Source organism: Halichoerus grypus, chromosome 11, assembly GCF_964656455.1.
Source record: "Halichoerus grypus chromosome 11, mHalGry1.hap1.1, whole genome shotgun sequence".
Lineage (NCBI taxonomy): Eukaryota > Metazoa > Chordata > Mammalia > Carnivora > Phocidae > Halichoerus > Halichoerus grypus.
This window is the reverse complement of record NC_135722.1, coordinates 8,149,376-8,170,102: the sequence shown is the minus strand read 5'-3', so window position 1 is coordinate 8,170,102 and position 20,727 is coordinate 8,149,376. Positions and strand designations below refer to the sequence as shown.

Genomic DNA, 20,727 nt, shown 5'->3' with positions numbered 1-20,727 from the left:
CGGGGCACCTTCCTGCGCCTCGGTCTCCTCATCTTCTAAATGGGTGAGTGCTTCCTGGAGAGAGAGAGACATTCCCTCGTCTCTCACTTCCCAGAGAAGACGGAAATTCCCCTCCATCCGGCTGTCTGACCTACAGACTTTCTTGCTCGGGGCCTCCGTCCCCACCTGGCCAGCCCCCTCCTGCCTCGATGAAGCCTCCCTTTGTCACTCAGCCTGTCTTCTTGAGGTGCCTCAGGTGGTACTTTCCCATCCGCTTTTAAGGACATTCTAGTGTTTCTTATAAAAACCAACCCCACCCCGGATCTCCCTTTCCCCTGCAGCTACTACGTTCTGGCTTCTACTCCTCCCCTTCACAGTTGAATTTCTCCCACCTGTCATTTCCCAACCCACTGCAGTCGGGCTCCCACCCACCCGCCTTATCCTTCCTTCTCTGTGCTTGACGTTGCCTCCTCCAGGAAGCCTTCCCTACTTCCTCAGACCCTCATCACAGCCAACCAGTGTGTCCTGAGAGCAGTCCTGGACCTCAGTGGGTCTCTGAACCCACTGTGCCCAGCACAGGGCCCGGCACGAAGCCCAGCCTGGGCGAGGCGCTCCTCTGGGGCCAGAGCGGGGTTGAGGAGCAGCCAGTAAGCTTTGCCTCTGTTTTACCTTGAGAGGGACACTGTAGGGTGGGCGGAAGACAGGAATGGGAACGGCAAACACCATCAACTCAGAGACACTTCTTTAAATACCAGCTGGAAGCAGACCAGTTTCGGGGTGGGTGGAGCTGCCCTTCATTAGCAGGAACCACAGGAGATAGGCACTTCCCAGAGGCCAGGGGCGGGGAGGCGCAGAGGGCTGGGGGTGGGAGCAGGCAACTCGGGGTGTGGCGGTCCCCATCCTACTGGGCTCCCCTCCCACAGGGGCCAGGGCGGAGCTGGGGAGCGCCTCACCTGTGTCTTTCCCCAGCACAGAGCCCTATGTGACGTTCTCTATAGTACTGTCCCCACCAGGCAGTGAGCTCCGTGGAGGCAGGAACCTCATCTCCCTTCTGTCCCCCAGGGCCTGGCACATTAGGCAAGCAATAAATATCTATGGATGGAGGCCGATGGGCCAAGGGGTGTATTCCCCACTCCTCTGTACTGCCTTGGTTTCCCCTCTGTACAGAGGGCCCTGGTGAGGCTCAGCCTCCTTCTGGATACGGTTCTTAGGGCCAGGCCTGGCTTGTGACTGTGGGTGTGCTCTTGTCCCTCTGAGCTGCTGGGGCAGGCAGTGACAGAGGCCGCACTAGCTCCTGCTGCCAGCCACGTGGGAAGGGAGCTCACATGAGTGACAGTCCCCCAAGATACCTTGTCAGCGCTCTGGGCCTCAGGCCTCCCATCCACAAAACGGGAGCAGTTTGTCCTTGCCGGCAGGAGGGTGTATTAAGGCAGGAAGAAGAGGACAGGGGGCTCAGGAGGTTACTCTGACACCCCTCCCCCAATATGGAGCCAAGGCAGTTGGGACCAGAGCCAACTTTGCTATCAGTCTTCAGGGCCATCCAGGCCTGGATGCCTTCCCGGAGGAGCTGTGTGGCAGGGCACAGCCACTCCCACCCTCCCAGCCCTCCCCCACCCAGCTTCCCGCCCCCCTAACCCCCCAGGCTCCGCTCCAGTGCCAGAAGGAACAGGCCCCCCCTTCTGGTGGAAATTCACACCCACAGCCTAGCCAAGCTGTCTGCAGGGAGGAAGGGGTGAGGAAGGGGGAGCAGCTGCGGGAACAGGAGGCTCCACCAGAGAGTGGACAGACAGAGATGGGGCCCATCTGTAAGTGTCAGCTGACAGACAGCCGGGGTAGGGGGGGAGCAGGTAGGCCACCAGCCCCAAGGCAGCCTAGCCGGCCCTCAAGGCCTGGGCAGCGGGGGTCATGAGCACTGGGTCTGGGTGGCAGCGGGCCGGGCTGCTTGTGGGACAAGTGAGGAGCCAACAGGTTGGAAGAGTAAGGGACTCTGCCCACCAGCAGTGCTCCCCAGGGGATAGCTGAGAACCCAGTGGGGGGGTGGCTAGGCCAGTCCTGGGGTCTCCACGATGTGGGCAGGGGTGAGATGAACCCCCAGCTGAGGTCTGAGGCACTGGCGAGGGGCCTGTCCCACTCCCCTGGGAAGAACCCTAGCCTGTCTTCGAAATCACATCTGTACTCCCCAAGGTTCCAGGCCCGGGGCTGGTCTACACCGCAGGCTCATTGCCGCAAAGACAGCCCCCTCCCTTCTTCCCTGGCATCCCTGCCCAGCCCGATGCCTGTTCTGGCCTTCCTTCTGGCTTCTGCTCCCCTAAGAAGCCTCTCCTCGCAGGCCAGTCTGCTCTACACCTGCTATCAATACACACAGCTTTCGGGAGGCTCACCCGGCTCCTTAGCCCCTGGTGGCCCTGGTGGCTGGGTTTAGGGGAGGGGACAGCCCACGGCTGGTTCTTCCCAGTCTCCCCCACCTGTGCGCCAAGAACAGGTGGCGTTCCTGTGTTCAAACCAGAGAGACGGCAGGATTGCTCATGTGCCCTGTTCACGTAAGCAGTGTCACCTGCCGAATGTCGTGGGCAGTGACCCCTCGGTGCCAGCTTCGAGGACAGAGGGGAGCCCTCAGGATGCTCCCGGATAGTGAGAAACCCTGGCAGATGAAGAGAGGGACAGACGGGCTGACATCTTCTGGCTGTCTGGCTGGACCTGAAGCTCGGCACCTTGACTCCGGGGCCATCCTCTCTGCCTGCTGGAAGGGGGTCTTCAAACCGGAAGGGAGTGCTCACATGTGTCCATGGCCGCCATAAGGGTGTGCTGTGGGAGGGACAGTCCCGCCACAGCACCTGTCACCCCTCCTGCCACAGGGAGGGCCAGGTCAGGAGCGGCGGCTGTGTGCAGGGCCCCCCTCGACATGTCTGCAGACCCAGGGAGACCTTCCCAGAAAGGGGGGCCTGACAAGGACTGAATGCTGGAGCCTTGTGGAAGGAGAAGGAAGAGGAAGGGGACGGGCATTTACGGAGCATTAGGTTCACGAGCCCACTGAATTTGCACGGCCCTTGAGGAGACAGCTGCACCCCCACTTTACAGATGGGGAAATGGAGGCATGGATTGGAACTCAGGTGGGTTCAATCCCAAAGCCAGTTATCCCTGCACTGGGTCACCCCTGGGCTTTGGCTGCCGAGACAGCGCTGCCGGATGCATCCCCGTTTCTAGTCCGGAAGGGCAGCCCAGCCCACCCTCGGCTCAGCCCTTCTGGGACCGCCAGCCCCTCTCGGATCTGTGAGCCACAGCATGATCTGCTAATATCTGGCTGCGTTATGTACAATTGCAAACCCATTATAGTCCTATTTTCCTAATCTATGACACCTTATCACAGTCCCCAGTGGCACTGTGTTTCTGAGCGTTGTCCACCCACGGAATTATTAATCCTCTCATTCGGTGGCTGGTAGAGGGGGTGGAGCATCAGAGCAGGGTGACCTGCCCCTCCTGCCCTGAGGGGGCCCTGGGACCGGGCAGCTGGAGACCCCTGCCAGCCTGACTGTGTGCTCCTCCCTGCTCATCTCAGCTCCCTGAAGGGATACTTAGAACAGGCAGCCCTGGGCAGGGCTCGGCCTGGACAGTCACCTTTGGGAGGAGAGGGCCTGGGTGGGGGGTGCGGGGTAGGATCTAGCAGCTGCTCCCCTGTATGCCAGGCCTGGCTGGGGGGAGCACCTGCAGCCGCACACCTGGATAGGGGAGTCCCAGGGCAGGCCTCTCTCCGGGCAGCTGCCTTGTGCCTTCTGGAAGGGGCAGCAGATGCCCCAGGACCAGAGACGCTATGAGGACACTGGGGAGGGGGTAGCAGCGGAACCAGCAGCTGCTGAGGGCAGCGGGCACGGCCCCGTAATTGGGCAGCCTGTTCCCAGATAAGGCCGATGACACTGACCAGCTTCCCGCTCCACAAGGGCTGCGGCCGCTCATTTCCTGCTCCCTCGGCCGGCGATGCCAATTACCTCGCCTCCTGCCCGCCGGCGGCGGCTTCTGGGGCGGCCAGACGATTCCCCTGTCATCGGTGGGGCCTGGGTCCTCTCCGGAGGGTGGGAGGGTGTGGACAGGGCAGCAGCAGGGTGAGCAGGACCAGCGATGCCCCCCTCCCCCCACCTCACACTGGGCATGGCCAGAGGTGGGGGGGTGTGACCCAGGGACCCAGGCCACCCTGGGAAGGCCCCATGTTCTTTCCTGTCCCCAACCCCAGAGCAGGTTCCTGCCGCTGGGCGGAGGAGCTGGCGAGCGGGTGTGTGAACAGAACAGACAAGCGGAGCTCGGCCCACCCCTGCTTTTCCAGTTTTCTCAGCCTTGCCCTCCCCCCCCCCCCACGCCGTGTGACACCCTGGGCAAGTCACCGAGCCCTTGGGGACCCCCTGCCTCCTCTGTAAAGCGGGGTGATGGGGCAGTACCCTCGCAGCATAGGTGTGAGGACTGGCTGGGACCTCAGAGTGAGCGGTCCGCCCCGCCGAGAGGACACGCTCCTCCTTTTGTGCCAACACTCAAATTCTGCTCGCTGGATGAGGACACGCAGCCATGTGGCATTAGGGAAACTGAGGCTCACACAGGGGTTTGGCTCGTGCAGGAAGGATGAAACGACTCCTGGCTCTTCTTCACTGCAACCCCAGAGGACGGACTTGGGGGGAGGGGCCAGCTGTCTGCAGGGCAAATGCCGGCTCCAGACTCCCATCACCCCGAGGGGGCGGGGGGGGGGGGGGGGGAGGGGGAGGAAGCGCGTCAGAGATAGCGGGAAGAGGGAGCAGGAAGGTGGGTTCACCTGCTCTGAGGGGGCACTCTCAGGCCCTGGCACGGCCGGACCATGAGCACTCGGGCGATGTCTGTGCCTGGATAAGGGGCCTGCGGGGCCAGCCCGGTGGTGGTGCAGACAGGGAAACGGAGGCCTAGGCCCAGAAAAGGGTAGATCATCCAGCCACTCCAGGCCGAGTCAAATCCCCCACCTTTCTCTCCAAGTCCGGGTCCACTGCCTCCCCAAGGGGCCTCAGGCTCATTTTGAGGTGGAGCCTTTTGACCTCGAGGTGCTGATTGGTTGCAACTCTCACCCTGACCCAATAGGAGAGGAACCTCGACGGCCCTAGGGGCGGGGTTCGAGAACCCGGCGCCCAGTCCAGAACTTGGGCTGGGGGGTGCGGGCGGGCACAGTGCCCGAGTACCCCGCGGGCAGGGAAGGGCGACGCAGGGACGGCTAAGGGCCCTCTCCCACACGGCGCCGCGGGGTAGGGGAGGTGGACGAACAACTCCCTAAGGGGCAACTAACAGACCAATTAAGCTGCCAATAAAAAATTTAATCAAGTAATAATGCACCTTACTTTGTTTAATTAGTGTTCTGTCAAGTGAATGAATATTTAAGGCGCGGGTGGCGGTGCCAGCATCCGCCCAGCGGGCAGAGAGGCCGAGCCCACATTTCAACCGGCCTGACAGCTCCCCACGCGGGCATTGATCGCCGCCACCGCGGTCCAGGAATCCCGAGAGCGCAGGGCGCAGCCGGGAGCGCTCCTTTGTGAACAAGCGGACCGCGGCTGGTCCTGCCCCTGTCAGGGACTCAGTTGCTTCATCTGTAAAATGGGAGCAGGAGACCTGGCCAGCTCTGTCAGTCCTAAAAAAACTAAAGATTGATTTTGTTTCTGGAACCCCAGAGTCCCTGGCGGGTGCGGAAGACATTTGGGGCCTGAGAGCCCAGTCTGTGCTCTCCGCGTCCCCCAAGTCTATGGCCCTAGGATGCCCAGCGTCTGTCAGCTCTGTGGCTCCAGGGTCAGCTGTGTGTGCCTGTGAGGCGGGCGATACCCTCCGTGGGAGCCCTTCCAGCGCCCCAGCCTGAGGACAGAGAGTGGGTCCTCCTCTGGCCCCGGGGCAGGGTCTGTCTGGGCTATACTTCCGTTCACTGGCCCTTTCATTCATTCAGCAACTGGGGAGCTTGTGCTCCGTGCCAGTGTTTCTTTCCCTGGAAAATGCGGAACTAGGCCCAGTCTTGGAACCCTGCAGGCCCCAGGTCGCCGTCGTTTCCCTTGGCTTCTCCGCCAGCGGGTGGCTGTGGGCAGTGGGTGGCCAGAGCCCTCGGGACCGGGCGTGTCAGCCCCGCCCCGCGGGGCTTGTTTGCATATTCATGACCTAGGCGGGCATGCGCACGGCGGCGGCCGGCCGGGCGGCGTCTCCTTCCCCGACCCTGCCATCCTCACCCTCGGCCTCTTCCTCCCTTTTCTTCATGGAAAGGGCCAGGCGCCACCCCCAACCCCGCACCTCAACCACCTGAGAGCCTCGCACTGGAAGGACTTTGGTAATTATTTGTTTCAGTTGAGCTGTTTTCAGTCTAGGCTAGGCTGAGTCTTGTAATGAGTATGGATTTGCCAGTAAATAAGTCCCCCGCTTCTAACCCCTGTAATAAATGCATTTGGAGTAATCTGGCGATCACGCGGTGTAATTGCTGGCTGTCAGGGCAGATGGATGCGCCGCGCTGACTTTGCCGCCGTCTGCCCTTCCTTCACGCTGCGCCTCCGTCCCCGCCCCCAGCTGGAGGTGAGGGCCCTTCTGCCAGGGGAGAATGGGCCGGGCCTGCCCAGACCCCAGGCCAGCCTTCGGGTCCCTCCTAAGCCGGACAGCGTGGGCTGGCCCAGTCACCTGCCTCTGACCCCAGTGTCCGTCCGCACTGAACGCCAGGGCCTTGTTCAAAATGCAGGGTCCTGGGTGCCACCGCCACAGACTCACTGGATTAGATTATCTGCATTGGAAAACGCCTCCTTCTGGCCCCAAGTTAGGCAGTCATCCTAGGACAGCCCTCTGTGGAATATCAGGTTCCAACTTCAGTTTTCAAAGGAGAAAAATGAGACACTTGTACTTGTGGCCCTCCCCAATCCCGGACCATTTCCACTTGCTTCTGTGGGCTACTTTTCCTTGTTCATGCCTCTGAGACTTTGTCCAGGCCTCTGCCGGGCATGCCGTGGCCCCTTCTCTGCCTGGGGAATGTCCACTCAGCCTTGCTCAAATGCCCCCACCTCTGTGAACTTCCCTACACTGGGAGTCCCTCCTCTTTGCTTCTCTGGCTGGACCTCCAGTTGTCTTTTTACACAGGGGCTGGTCCTGCCGCTCGTGGGGGGGAGGTGCTGCACCTCCCCTGCACTTCTTTGAGCAGCCCCCTGCGCCTAGCCCAGTGCCTGGCACACAGCAGGTGCTCAAGAAACATGAGGGGCATGAATCAGTGTGCAAGCAATGAGCCCTGACTGCCTCTCCCTACCCCTACGGGAGTCCCAAGTTTGTGGGGCTGACCAGGGCTGGGCAGAGGTCTTCCCCAAATCCCGGAGTCTTATATCTGCCAAGTCAGATGGGGCATTCTGGATGTGGAGGGGGGCACCACATATGGGGCTGAAAGAAGCATCAGAGATTTCAGCCAGTTCAGCCCAGCCTAGTCCTGTCCTGTGGCACCCAGAGTGGGGTGAGTGTGAGGTTCCTGAAACAACTCAGCGTTTACTGAATACCCACCCTGTTGCAGGCACTGTTCTAGGCTCTGGGCGTGTAGCTGCACCGACAGATGCTGACAGTTGACAAACTGTCAAATCCCCGCTGGGCAGGGAAGGAGCCCTGCTCTGTGTCATCCAGAGCCAAGCTTCTCAGGGAAGCCATCGTGCTAAAGGCTCTCAAGCCACTTGCCCTCCTTCTGGGGCACGACCCAGCCTGAGGCCCAGATTGCCACCCCAGAACCGGGCCACAGAGGGCTGGTGTGTCTGGAGGTCCCACGCAGCAGGGGCTGGTGGGGAAGGCAGGAGGGGCCCTCCACCCTGATACCAACTCCAAGGCTAGCCCTTTCGGCCGGACACCTGGGCCCCTGAGCCACTCCTGTGCTCTGGCCTGGCCTGGGGCTGGGACCCCACAGCTGCACAGGATGCATTCCTGCCCCGCCTCGCGTCGAAGCTGTGAGGGATTAAACGAGATAACTGGAGGGAAAGCCGCATGGCCTGGGGACGGTGGGGTGTGAGGGTTTAATGGCTCGGGTGCAGTCTTCAGAGGAATGAAGCCTTCCAGCAGACCGGGTAGCGGAGAGGCCACGGCAGGGCGGTCAAGGGCACGGACGCAGGAGCCAGTGAACTCCGGCTGTGTGCTCTCAGGCTGACAGCTTAACCTCTCTGCCTCAGGTTCCACATCTGAGCAGCAGAGAGAGAGGGAGAGCGCGGTGAGCTCCCCATAGGGTTACTATGGGCTACAGGAATCGAGGTTGTAAAAAAGGCCCTCTGCGCATGGGAGGGGCTGCCTGCGTCCACTGAAAACCGGGCCTACAGGTATACCTTGTATACCGGGTGCCAGGGAACCCCAGGGCGAGAAGGAGGGAGAGGAGGGGGACTTCGGAGGAGGTGACGTGGGGCTTTTCTTGAATGATGCAGGAGTTTGTCAAGGGGTGGAGAGAGGCCTCTGGAAGCCTCCACGGCTGGCCAGCACCCCTCCCTTCAGCTTCTTCCCCCTCTGCTCACTGAAGCTCTTGTGGGGATAAAATGGCCTCTAGGGCAGTGAGCTCTGGGTGACGTGGGTGTGTGTGCTGGAAGGGGCAAGAAGGCGGGGGCAGAGGCTAGTGCGGGGATGGGGGGGCGGTGGGTAGCCAGGGACACACCCCAGTGTGTGCCGAAATGCGGCTCCCCCACCGCGGCTCCCCCCCACGGCAGCCACGGCTGGTTCCCGACCAGCTGTCAGCCAGCAATCATGTTTAATAAAGGCCCCAAATTAGTCAGCGAGCCTAAGTAAGCACCTTTGGTCTAACAATGCAATTAGCACAGACAAAGCCTCCCCTTCCTCCTTGGCCTGGGCGAGGGTGGAGAAGGACAGGCAGAGCCAGGGGCCCTCCCCGGTGAGCTGTGGAGAGGTCTGCAAAGGACCCAGTGATAGACTAAGAGGTGGCGATGAATCGCATCTGAATGACGGCTCCTGTTGTTGTCAGGCGGCCGTGGGGAGAGCGCATCTTCCGTGGATCTTTCTAGGTTATCTGGCTTTGAACAGCAACACCCGTACATAAGTGAGGTCTCCTTCTCTCCAAGCCCCCCAGTCTCTCTGAGCCCCTCTATCTCTCCTTCTCTCTCCTGCATCTTCTCTCTCATTTTCTGAGGACAGATGCAGGCTGGGTTTGCATGAATAAAACATCAGTGAAGGGGGAAAAATACCCAAACTGCATAGCCAGGCTTGGGGATAGACAGCAAGCAAGCCCCGTTGCCAGCTCCTTGTGCAGCCCTGCTTGCGTCGGGGTGGTTGTCCCACCTGGGGGAGCCCATCCGATGCCTCTGGTTCCATAGAGAGGGGGCCATGGGGTCTGGGAGGCTGAGCATGGCGATGCTTGGGCTGGGATCTGGGGATCCTGGCTCCTCAACACTCTCCTCCCAACACTGGGACAGACAGGCTCTAGTTATTCTTGGCCAAAGAGCGGGAGGCCTCAGGCCTAGCCCTGGCTGGGCATTCAGGGCCGGGTATGTGTGTGCATGACACATGACCTTCCCCTGAGACCCGCCTGCTGGCTGCTGGGGATCTGGCTTCTCCTCTCCGGCCCTATTAAAACCCAGAGCGTCCCCTGACACAAGAGCAGGAAGCAGAGGGTGGGGCCTCTGGCCAGACATGAAACAGTACAGAGTAGAGGGGCTTTCTCTGAATTCTCCCATCCCTGTCCCCTGCCCACACCACCCAGCCTTGCTGCCAGCTAACACCTCGGGCACCCCGTGGCCAGGAGCCCAGAGTTTCACAAGGACCTTAATCATCCATTTGTTTATTCATTCATTTCCTGAGTGTAGAGCCCACCTAGGACAGGCCAGGCAGGAGGGACACTACCGTCACTGAGCCAGACTCGGGTCCTGCCCCTCCACCGTGAGCTCAGTCTAGTCAGGGGGGCAGGCCAGACACGGGGCACTGACCGTGCTGGGGACATGGGCTGTGATGAAGGAGCCTGCCTGTCCCAGGCTTGGGGGCTTCGGAAGACTCCCACAGCAGAAATGGGCCGGACATGGTCCTGGAGGCGAGGTAGTGGTGGCCAAGGAAGAGGTGTGGGCCAGTGTTTCGGGAGGAGGGCTGGGATAGGAGAGGCCGGGGAGTAAGGTGCAGAGGGGCAGGGTAGGGGCAGTGCTGAGCACGAGCGAGGTGAGGCAGAGGGGGGCAGGTTCAGCAGGCCACGCACAGGAAGTGGCGCTTGGTTCAGGGGTGCCCCAGGGGCTTTAAGCCAGGGCCTCACAAAGAGTTCTCTTCCTCTCTCCAACCTCCCCTCCAAAACCAAATGTTCACCGAGGCTGCAGGGAGCGTGGCAGGGTGTGTGTCGTCCTGGGCTAGAGAAGGTTTAAAAGATAAAAAGGAGAGCACCCCCCTCTGCCCCCCCGAATGCACAGCCAGCTCGGTAGGAAGAGGGTGCAGCAAGGTTCACCCCAGCACCAAGTGGGCTGGGGGAATGCAGAAGAGAGCACAACTAATCCTGCCTCAGGAAGGCTTCCCAGAGGAGGCGGCCTTTGGGAAGGCATCACTGGGTGAATAGGAGCTTGCGAAATGGCTACAAAGGTGTATTTAAGAGTTCCTCTCCTTAGGCGATCTCTGCCTCCAAGGTGGGAACATAGAGAGGCTTATTACCTTCCAGGTACCCAGCATGCCACACTGCCCCTGGGACACAGGGGAGGTCTATACTGAACCCATGCCATGTGCCAGGCCCCTGCCAGGCGCTGCAGGGGAGGCATCAAAGCACCCCCAGCATCCCAGCCCTCCTCCCACATGCTGGGCAGTCCCCGGGGAGACTGCATGAGGTGGCCAGTGACTCCCAGTGACTGCGCAACCCCCTGGTCCATTTGCCAGGGGCTGGGCAGCTTCCCAGGGGACGTGAGTTTGGAAGGGCAGAATGGAAGGCCCAGGTGGCTTGGCTGAGCACTGCGGGAGGGCTGGGAGGGCCCACCTGCGAGACTGTGCAGCTCTAGGAGGCCGGTGGGGAGAGGTCTTGCTCATTACTGGGCAAACAGTAGCTGCTGATGTGAACGTGAAACATAGATTCAATACCTGGGCCTTTCAGCTCACAAATCATGCCCCCCGGCCCAGGTGCCAGCCAGCACGGATGCTGGCTCAGATAACAGATTGGGGGGGGGAGGTAAGATCTCACACCCAGCTCCCCAGCAATTCTCCCTGGGTCACAGGGACACAAAGCAGAGACCAGGCTCTGCCCCTCTGCTGTCCCTCAGAGGGGTGATAGCACAGACGTGCCGTGGCTCACACACACACTACCTGGGGCCCCAGGGCAGGCAGCGGAAGGGCTGGGATGCCCAGGTAAGGAACTGCCCCCCACCTGCGGCCATCGAGGACCCGCCCTGCGGGGGACCTGGAAGGCACAGCATGGCTTGGGAACCCCGGGTGGCTCCAGAGCTGTTTGCTTTTCCTACTGCGGGTGGTTCTGCCAGCCCTGCACTCCCCAAACCGGCACCGAGGGGGTCTGGGAGGAGCTGGGCAGCCCACTTCCTGCTCTCGTCCATTTAGCCAGCGGTTTGCACTTTTATGAGTGGGCTGGCGGTGAACTCATCCCCGTTACAATGCACTCAGGGACCCTGACAACTAATTTAATTTAAAACAGCCTTGCAATAAAAGCTCAGAACGGAAAACCGCCGAGTCTTGGGGGTTATTTAACAAATTGCCTCACAGATAAATACATTAAAATGATTCTCAAACTGGAGTCGTGCGAAGTTGAAGTAAAATTAAGAAAGTCGAATCAAAATGTAAATTAATGGCGTTGAGATACAGCGTTTGAATTGGCAAGAGTCATGCTCAGGGAGCATTGGCAGGGGCTCTGCCTTCTGTTCAGGTGACGTGGCGCCTCCAGGCAGTGCCAGAAACCCCTTCGGTGCCAGGCACTGGGGAGCTGGGGGTGGGGGGAAGGCTGCGCCGACCCCCCCCGGGGCCCACCTGGCCCACCCTTCCATTCCGCTTTCTGGGACACTCATGTCTACCAGCTGCGGCGGGGACCCTGGCTGGCTTGTTCCCTGCCTCCAGCCCGGCTCCTGACAGGCCCCAGCAGCTGTAAAAAGAAAGGTGCCTACTGCACTTCCCTTCCTGGGCAGCAACAAGAAATAAAGGAGATCGGGCATGTTAGGGCCTGGTTGGGATTGTAAGTGCGAAGTCCCAGGGTGATGGCTATCACCCACATTTACTGCTAAGTGAATCTTACAGCAGCCCTGCAGAACTGGCCGGGCCTGAATTCCCATTTGATTGACAAATAAATGGAGGCCAGGCGAGCAAAGGCAGGATGAGAAGGGCTCCACCTGCAAAGGGGCCTTTGCCTCAAATCTTCCACACAGCAGGGAGGGTCTGATGTCACTTTTCTGTCTGTCTCCGTTTCTTTCCCCGCTGAGGGGCAGAGAAGCCATGGCTGGGCCGGCTGCCAGCCTGGTGCCCAGATAATGGGCTCAGAATCCGGCTCTAGCCTTAAAGGGATCCCCCGCTCCTGCGTGTACCATGGGCCTCCGCTACCGAGCAGCCCTCCCACCCCCAGCAGGGCCAGCCTCTCAGTTTCGGGGGAAGGCGCTCAGAAGTGGAGGGGGCTTGGCAGGAGGTAGATACCCATGTGACGCTCCCCCCCACTTCTCCCGGGGTTGGAGTGGCCCCAGGTGCCGACAGACAGCATTGGGAACATTATCTGGAGCTGCCTTTCTTGATAGTGTCATGTGCTAATCAGTCTGGGAAAGAAAAGAAGAGGGAATCCCCGGGGAGCAGTGGCAGGGAGGGGTGAGGAAGGCTGGGACAGGAGATGCAGCTGAGGAGGTTGGCAGGGGGAGTGTGAAGGTGCAGGCAACCGCCCCTCCCCCAGCCTGGGATTGCAGGGTGAGAGAGAGAGCAGAAAGGCACTGTGTGCGTGTGCATGGCAGGGGGTACGGTGGATGTCTTCACCTGGAACCACGAGCCCATCTGACACCCGAGACAGCTCTGAATGGGGAGGGGACGGCATTGCCAGGGCCGGCCGAGGCGTGGGGTGTCAGCTGTCGGCGCTGCCCGGTGGGGCGGGCGGCCTCCCTGGATGCACCAGGCCGGCTGGAGGAGGGGACGGCGCTCAGGGTGAGCACAGCCCCTGGAGGCCCAAGCAGCTCCCCTGGATGGGGGTGGCCAGCTGTAGTGGGGGGCCCGGGCCTGGGGGAGGCAGTCCCCTCCCCTCAGGGCCCACGTGGGGTGTGGGCAGTGACACAGTGACACCCTGGGCCTGGCCCAGGCAGTTGCCTAACCTAAATGCTTCGCTAGGGAATCTCTGCAAACTGGCGGCGCTGCGGACGGACGATGCAACAGGCTTCTCATTGACAGTCATTAAGTCTTTAGCAAATGGTTTAGGGAGAAAAAATAGCCATGATGAGGATTTATGTTGACCTCAGCGGGGAAGGCTGGAGCCCTACCCCGACCCCCCGGAGCCAGATCAATGTCCCTCTGCAGGGGAGCAGGGCAGGGGGGCCCGGGGGACCTGCTGGAAGCTGGAGGCCCTGGGGAGGGTGGTGGCAAGCTCTGTGCTGAGCCCCGCCTGCATCTCCATCCTCCCAGGATGGAGATTCGGTGACCATTATATTCCTCCCACAGATGTGGCAGCTCAGGCCCTCAGGGGCCAGGTGGTGTGCTGGGGTCACACAGCTGGTGGGTGACAGACGGGTACTCAGCGGGGTGACCGTGATCGGTGATCAGAGCCCCTTCAAACCTCAGCAGGCGGGGCCAGGCCCCATTCTCTGCCACTGGGGGGAGGGGGGAGTGGGGGACGGGGCGGGGGGTGGGGAGGCTTCTCCTGGCCTCGGGCAAGTCCCCAAGCCTCCCAGAGCTAGAGCTTCTCTCCTGTGAACTGGAGCCTCCACCAATCGCAGGGCTGGGCCTGGAAGAGATGTACACGCTGTGTTTGGGAAACTAGAAATGCCAGACAAACAGGAGGCTGGCAGGGAGCTTCCTCCACCCTCCCTGCAGGCAGTTGAAGGCCCCCCCCCCCCCCCCCCGCCCCCCGTCCCCCGCCGCTCCAGCCCCACCCCCTGCCACTCCCGGGAAGGAGCCTGAACGCGGTTCTAACCGGGCAGGCCTGCTGGGGCCCAGAGGGCCGCCCAGCTGATCGGGGCAGATTTAACAGGACTTTGAAAAATAAAAAAGGTAAAACAGCAAACGGCTGCCCGCTCCTCCCGCTGCAATAAAAATGGATTTATTTGTTCGTGGAATGAAATTTAATAACTTTGGTGGGAGATGAGGCGTGAACAATAATAGTTTTTTTGCTCTTTCTCATTTTGGAATGGGGCGGTGGGGGGGTGCTGGGTGGAGAGGAGGAAGGAGGAGCGAGGCAGGGACCGTCCGGGACACTGTCGGGGAAGCTGGTGCTCAGGGGTCCACATCCTCCAGAGCTTGGTTAAGTAAACCCAGGAGGGCTGTCTTTATTCATTGCTCCAAAGGCACAGTCCATCCAGTTCCTTGAACCTTCGCGTTTGCCACGTTGGCCATGCTCATCTCTTTATGTTCCCCTGCGCAACTGTCAGAGACACCAGGCCTTTGCCCCTGCTGGACCCTCAACCAGGGGAGCCTTTCTGCCTTTTCAAAACTCTATTCATCCAGCCCCCAGCTGAAAGCAGCCCTCCAGCCCCCCTGAGCTCCCCATCAGCACCACGTCTCTCAGGGAGCCCCCCTCATCTTCCACCCAGTGCAGGGCTGTGGAGGTGCTCCCAGATACCGGGGTTCCTGGGGCCTAGCACAGAGCAGCTCTCTGGTAATCAGTGTTGAATGAACAAGTGAGTGAAAGTCAAGGGTGGAGACTTGGTGTCTACCTTTCCCCATAACCTGGGGCTGGGGGCCGGGGCCAGGCCAAAGCCAAGGAAAGAGTCCCCTTGCCGGCTTCCCAGGTGGCCACTGCTCGTGGACCGGCCTGAGGCCAGCCTGGGGCCAATCCCCGGCCAGGGAGTCTGCTCCTGGAAACTCCTGCTCCTCCAGCTATGGCTCACGTCACTTCCCCTCTCCGGGCCTCAGTTTCCCCATTGTGAAGGGCTTGTGGTTTTGCCCCGAGTGGTGCTGCCCTCTGTCAAGCGGGAAGCCTGAGGGTCAGGCATGGCAGGACCTAAGAGTCTGGGGGACACAGATCTTTAGGGGGCACCTGAATAGGGACTCACCCAGGCCGGGCTGTGTGCAGGGGCTGGGACTGACTGCCAGGAGGCCTGGGAGGGAACCTCAAGGAGCTGCCCATCCTGCCCAGTGACACTTCCAGGTCCGGTCTCCACAGCCCCGAAGAGGCCTGAGCAGCCAAGGGGGCCGGGCCGGCTCTCCTGCGCTGCACCAGCAGGTCAATAACAAAACAAACGCACTATTGACCAACTGCCACGCACTAAATCCTCCCGGCAGACAAGATGATGTGAGCCCGAATCGACTGCTGAACTCATAACCCGCTCAGCCCTGACCGGCCATCAGCCAGAGGAGGCAGGTCTGGGGTGTGAGGCCTCACTTCATCCGGACAGCGCCGCCCTGGGATGGAGGGGCTGGGCCTACACCCATCGCACACAGATCCGGTCCCCGGGAGTCAGGCCAAGGGCCAGCAGCCCGTTGGGGGCATCGGGGCAGGGCCCTTGGGGGACGGAGGTTTTGGAAGCCAAAGTGCAGAAATCCCAGAAGCTCAAATTAGGAGGTCAGCTGACCCAGCTCTTTTGTTTTTAATGAAAAGAATTATGTCTGGCAGATAAATACAAAAACACACACGTGGCGTCCCTGTAAGTTACAGAGCATAATGATAAACCACGTACTCTGAACCCACCACGCAAATTAAGCCCAGCAGTAAAATGTCCTGACTGCTGGGTTAAAATCCCGGCTGCGCCACTTCCCGCTGTGTGGCCCTGGGCATGTCAGTTTACCTCTCTGAGCCTAGGTCTCTACAGCCATAAAATGGGGGTAATAGAGAGCACCCCACCCTGCCCTCGCTATAGGGTTGTTCTGAGATGAAATAAGATTCTGAAGCACTAGGAGCACAGGAAGAGGTAACTGCTCCCAGAATTTGGTGTTTATTTCTTCCTTACTTCCTGTCGCAGCTTCACCCCATGTGTGGCCCAGGGCTCTCTCACCTGGTCTTCTGAGGGGGTCTGTGAACCCCAATACTCCTGTGTAAATGTCTGGGACGGTTCATATTTTCCAGGAAGCGGATCAGATTCTCAAGGTGAACCCCCCCAAAGTGAAGACTCCTGATGTGTCCCAACTGCCCCATTTTATGAAGGGCTCTAGGGTCCAGAAGGGGGTAGGGCCCCACCCACGGTCAGCCAGAGGCAGAGGCGGCAGGCCCGGCTGCTGGTGGCTCAGAGCCTCTTACATCTGCTCCAGGATGCCCAGCCACATGCAGGGAGCCTGGGGAGGGGGCCAGAGATCCCCCACGGCAGGTTTCTGAGGGCCATGGGCCCCTCGCACGGGCCCCCGGGCTGCCTGATGTTGAGAACCTGTTGTGTGCAGATGACGTCTGGCTGGGACCAGTGGGCTATCTGTCCTGTGGTCTCTGCGGACGCCCACCGCCCCTCCAGCCACCCTCACTCCTTTCAGAAGCAGCCCAGGCCAGGGGTCCCAGAGGTCCGCCTTTGAACCCTACTTGCCACCTTTTGGCTTCTGCTCTGGCCAGGATACTTAGCCGCCTAGAGCCTCAGTTTGGGCATCCATCAGATGGACAAAACTGGGAGGCTTGGGGAGGATTAACCGAGGTCATATGGGGCGCTTATTAACTTATTAATTCTAAATTAGCCGCCAGGCCCGCCCAGCCATGGCCCAGGTACAGGAGGCAGCCCCGAGACGGCACCGGGGGTACACATCTGCGGCTGGGCTATGAGCCTGTGTGGTCTGGCACGTCAGATGGTGTGTGAGTGCGTGTGTGCGCGTGGGTTCTCGCCTCCCAAACATACTCCTCAGGGAGTAAAAGCTGGGCCTCGGCAGGGTAAACACTGCAGCTTCCTGTGGGGAAGCCCAGGAGACTCAGGGAAGGGAGCCCCTGAAGGCCCCCGAACCTTGCAGGGGCCAGAGCCGCAGCTGGGACCTGGGTCTGGCCAGGCCGCCTCTGGCCTCTAGGGTTGGAGGGCTGGTTGGGCTGAGAGTGGGGGGAGGGAGGCTGGGGCCCTGACCACAGGGAGTGCCTTGGAGGTCCAGGCACCAGGGAGAGGGGAGGCCCACCTTCCCATCATGACTACACCTGGGCTGACCTGTCTGCCTAGCCAGTCAGAAGGATGCTGGGGGGAATACCCCCTCCCACTCCAGTCCTGCCTCGCCCCAAGGAAGAGTCGTCTAGAATGTCACAAACAGACATGAAGCCGGCATAGGGCAGCGGTCTCCTTTTATGATGGAGAAACTGAGGCACAGAGAAAAGGACTTTCCTAAGGCCCCAGAATTGAGTCTGTGAGGGTGAAGTTAATGGGGGCAATTCCTCCTTTTCTACCTCCTGAACTCCTATGCATCCTTCAAGGCCCCAGCTCTGGGAGAACTTTCCTGATCCCTGTGCTCTCACCTCTGAGGTCTATAATGGCAGCTTTCTTTTCTTTCTTTCCTTCTTTCCTTCCTCCCTCCCTCCCTCCTTCCTTCCTTTGATTTATTTGAGAGAGAGAGAGAGCATGAGCTGGGGGAGAGGCAGAAGGAGAGGGAGAAGCAGACTCCCCACTGAGCAGGGAGCCTGATGCGGGGCTCAATCCCAGGACCCCGAGATCATGACCTGAACCGAAGGCAGACACCCAACTAACTGAGCCACCCAGGTGCCCCACGTAAACAGCAGCTTTCTATGCTGAGCCCTAGCTGTGTGTTCCCGCCCTGCAGGATCCCACGCGACTCTCAGAGGAACCCTGGGAGAGAAGACTCGTCCCCATGTTGTAGAGGAGGAAATGAGCTCAGAGAGGCTGAGTTTCTGGCCAGGGTCACACAACACAGGAGTGGACAAGCAACTCCGACGTCACCTCTGTGCCCCAGCCTCCCTCACTGCAGGCACTTCCCTACAGCCCTTCTCACATCCCCGAGCAGCCTCAAACCGAGGCTCTGGCAGAGGTTGGCTAGATCATCTGGCCCTGCTGCTCCCTCCCTGGGTGGTTGGATTCTTGTCCCTTCCGTCCTGATTTGAAGGGGCAATCTAGCGCTGCTCCCGAGGAGGGGGAGGGGGAGGCTCCCACCCTCTTAGAAGGGCTGGCAGATAAAATATAGCCTGGGCTGCAGGGAAGCTGGAGGGTCCACCCAGAGGTCCTGCCCCTCACTGTTCTCACTCCTTTTGCTGCCTCCTCACGGGTGCCCCCCGCCCACAAACAGAGGCCTCTCCCTAAAGCACTGACTCTGCCAGTCGCCTCCCGAGCCCTGGGGTCCTGGTGAGACTACAGAGGGCCTTCCACCCCTGACCCCAGTGACCTTCCCAGCTCCTGACCCAGTCGCCTGTCCCCCACTCTCCCTGTGCCCCTTGAATAAGCCACACTCGTGCTCCTTGCTCCCTTTTCAACCCGCCCTGCAGATTTCTACTTCCTCAGCAAGGCTCCGGGGTCCCTCCGCAAGGCCCCCCCACCCCCCACCGCCACCACTGAGGTGCCTCCAGGCCCTCCACTTCCAGGGTCCAAAGATGCCCACCACTGCACCTTGGTGTAGCAGCTCCGAGGGTGGGACAGGATGGGACAGCTCTGGAGGATCCCCAGGTGCCCCGAGCAGCCTAGCACTCTGATCCCCGATCTGTCTCCAGTGCCCAGAGCAGTGCCTGGCAGATTACAGGCGGGCCAAATGCTCCGGGCGAAAGAATGAATGAGCGTTTCCTCTGGGCTGGGCCCTGTGCGGGCACTGAGGGTCTAGACAGAGCTGACTTTGGGGTCACTGCTCTCGGCTTTCAGACACCATCAGCTCATTTAATTTCCACACAGCCTTACACAGTGAGCACGACTGTTGTCCCCATTTTCTAGAGAAGGCAGCTGAGAGCCAAGTGAAATCGCCCAAGGTCACCCAGCTGGGGGGGGGGGCCCTTCCTGTCTGCTGTCCGAATTCAGGTGAACACTGGGATGACGAGGGTGGCTTGGGTGCCAGAGCAGAGGCTGTGACAGAGCAAACACCTGCTGGCCTCTCCCACTTCAGCAGGTGCACCCGCCGAGGCACGGAGGTGGAGAGAGACTCGCTCCAAGGAAACAGAGGGGCCAAATTTAGCAAATAAAAAGACCAGATGTCCAATCAAATTTGGATGTGAGAGAGAAATACCAATCATTCTTATAGCATAAGTATATCCCATATGATCTTTAGGACCTACTTATACCCCAAAAAAGTATGTGTTGTTTGTCTGAAATACACATTTAAGTGGGTTCCTATATTTTATCTGCCAGCCCATCTAAGAGGTAGAAAGGACTTTAGGAGGCGAGAGCCAGGCTGTAATGTGAGATTCAGCCCACTTTGAAGCCAGAGAAACTGAGGCCCAGAGCAGGCCGTGGCTTGTTATGGATGGAGATAAGGCGGGAGCCAGGCTCTGGACTCCCAACCCTCCTCCTCAGTGGGCTGCCCCGGGGGGCCAGGCCTGGTGTCAGCACCTCCCCACAGCTCACAGGGCTGCCCCCGCCCCTCTGCCAGGTGCAAGCCACAAAGCACCCAGCTGAGGGGCTCCTCCTCATCAGCGTCCCTCTCCTCATGCTCCGCCCGTGCTCATCTCCTCGGCTTGGGGCTAAGACTTCCACACATGGGAGGGATCTGCACCGAGTGAATTTTCACAGCTGGGTTATCACCTCCTAAAAATAGGGCTGAATGATGGATGGGAGCTGTCATCAGGCCCTCCAGCCACGGGGCATGGGAGGGAGGGAGGGGGATGGGCCCAGGGGGAGGGGGTCCAGAGACCCCACTGAAGCCCCTTCACTGACAGGGGAGAAGCTGCTGTGTGCTTGAGGTCTTCGGGGCGGAGTCCGAGCCCCCAGGAGAGGCACCCGGAGAGCAGGAGCAGCAGCGGGCCAAGCGATTCACTGGCCCGACAGGTGCCCCTGAGAGCAGCCAGGAGCGTCCGAATTCAGGCAGGCTTGCGGCCATGCCTGGGACCTTGTCACAGAGCTGCCCTGCCTGCCCTCCTCCCCGGCTGGGCCCTGTTCTTCATTCTTTTAGCTTCTTGGTTTCTAGAGACCCATCTGCCTGGCCCCGGGATCCAGGTGTTGTTGGGAATTTGTAGAGACACGGCTGGGCTTCAGGGTGCAGATGGGAAGGTGGGGGGCACAGGGGCTCCTTGCCTTCAACACACATACATACACACTCAGCCCAGGCAGTGAGGGACACACACACACACGGATGGGGGCACACATACACAGACAGACACGCAGACATGCACACACCCACCTCGCTCCCTTGGTCTCTAGACACACGGGGTGCCAGGGCTCCAGCTGGTGTCACTCTGGTCACTGCACAGTCACCTAGCATTGGGCCAGCCTTCCTGAGGGAGGACCCCCACAACCCATGGCTGGCCTGGGCCTCTGGCTGCCCAGGAGCCCAAGAAGGCTGCCGCTCAGTGGATGAGCTTCAAGAGACCATTCTGGCTCCGAGGGTGGCAACAGCATGTATGTTTAGACCCTCGGACCTGCTGAGGACTGTGGCCTAAAGCTGCCCGAGCCTCTGAGGGCCTGCACCTGGCCTCCTTCCCCCAGCCTGTCCTCAGCTGGGGTCCCAGGGACTCCCCCCGCACTCCAGGCCTGGGTGGTGCCATGTTGCGTCTGGGAGGGGCCTGCCCCACAGTCATGCCTGCAGTCCCCAGGTTAGCACAGAGCACCCTCCGGCTGTGCCCAGCGACGGTCCTTCCCT

The 20,727-nt window shown here is 60.4% G+C and overlaps 1 protein-coding gene and 1 long non-coding RNA gene across 2 annotated transcripts in view; both read right to left on the bottom strand.

The window, feature by feature from the left end:
* The window catches only part of MACROD1 (mono-ADP ribosylhydrolase 1), a 146,625-nt gene that overhangs the window by 50,845 nt on the left and 75,053 nt on the right, over nt 1-20,727 (bottom strand).
* LOC118541007 (uncharacterized) lies at nt 7,964-9,393 on the bottom strand. Its single transcript, XR_004919908.2, has 2 exons — nt 9,244-9,393; nt 7,964-8,144 (listed from the first exon to the last, which is right to left on the bottom strand). It is a non-coding gene; the product is annotated as an uncharacterized LOC118541007 (long non-coding RNA).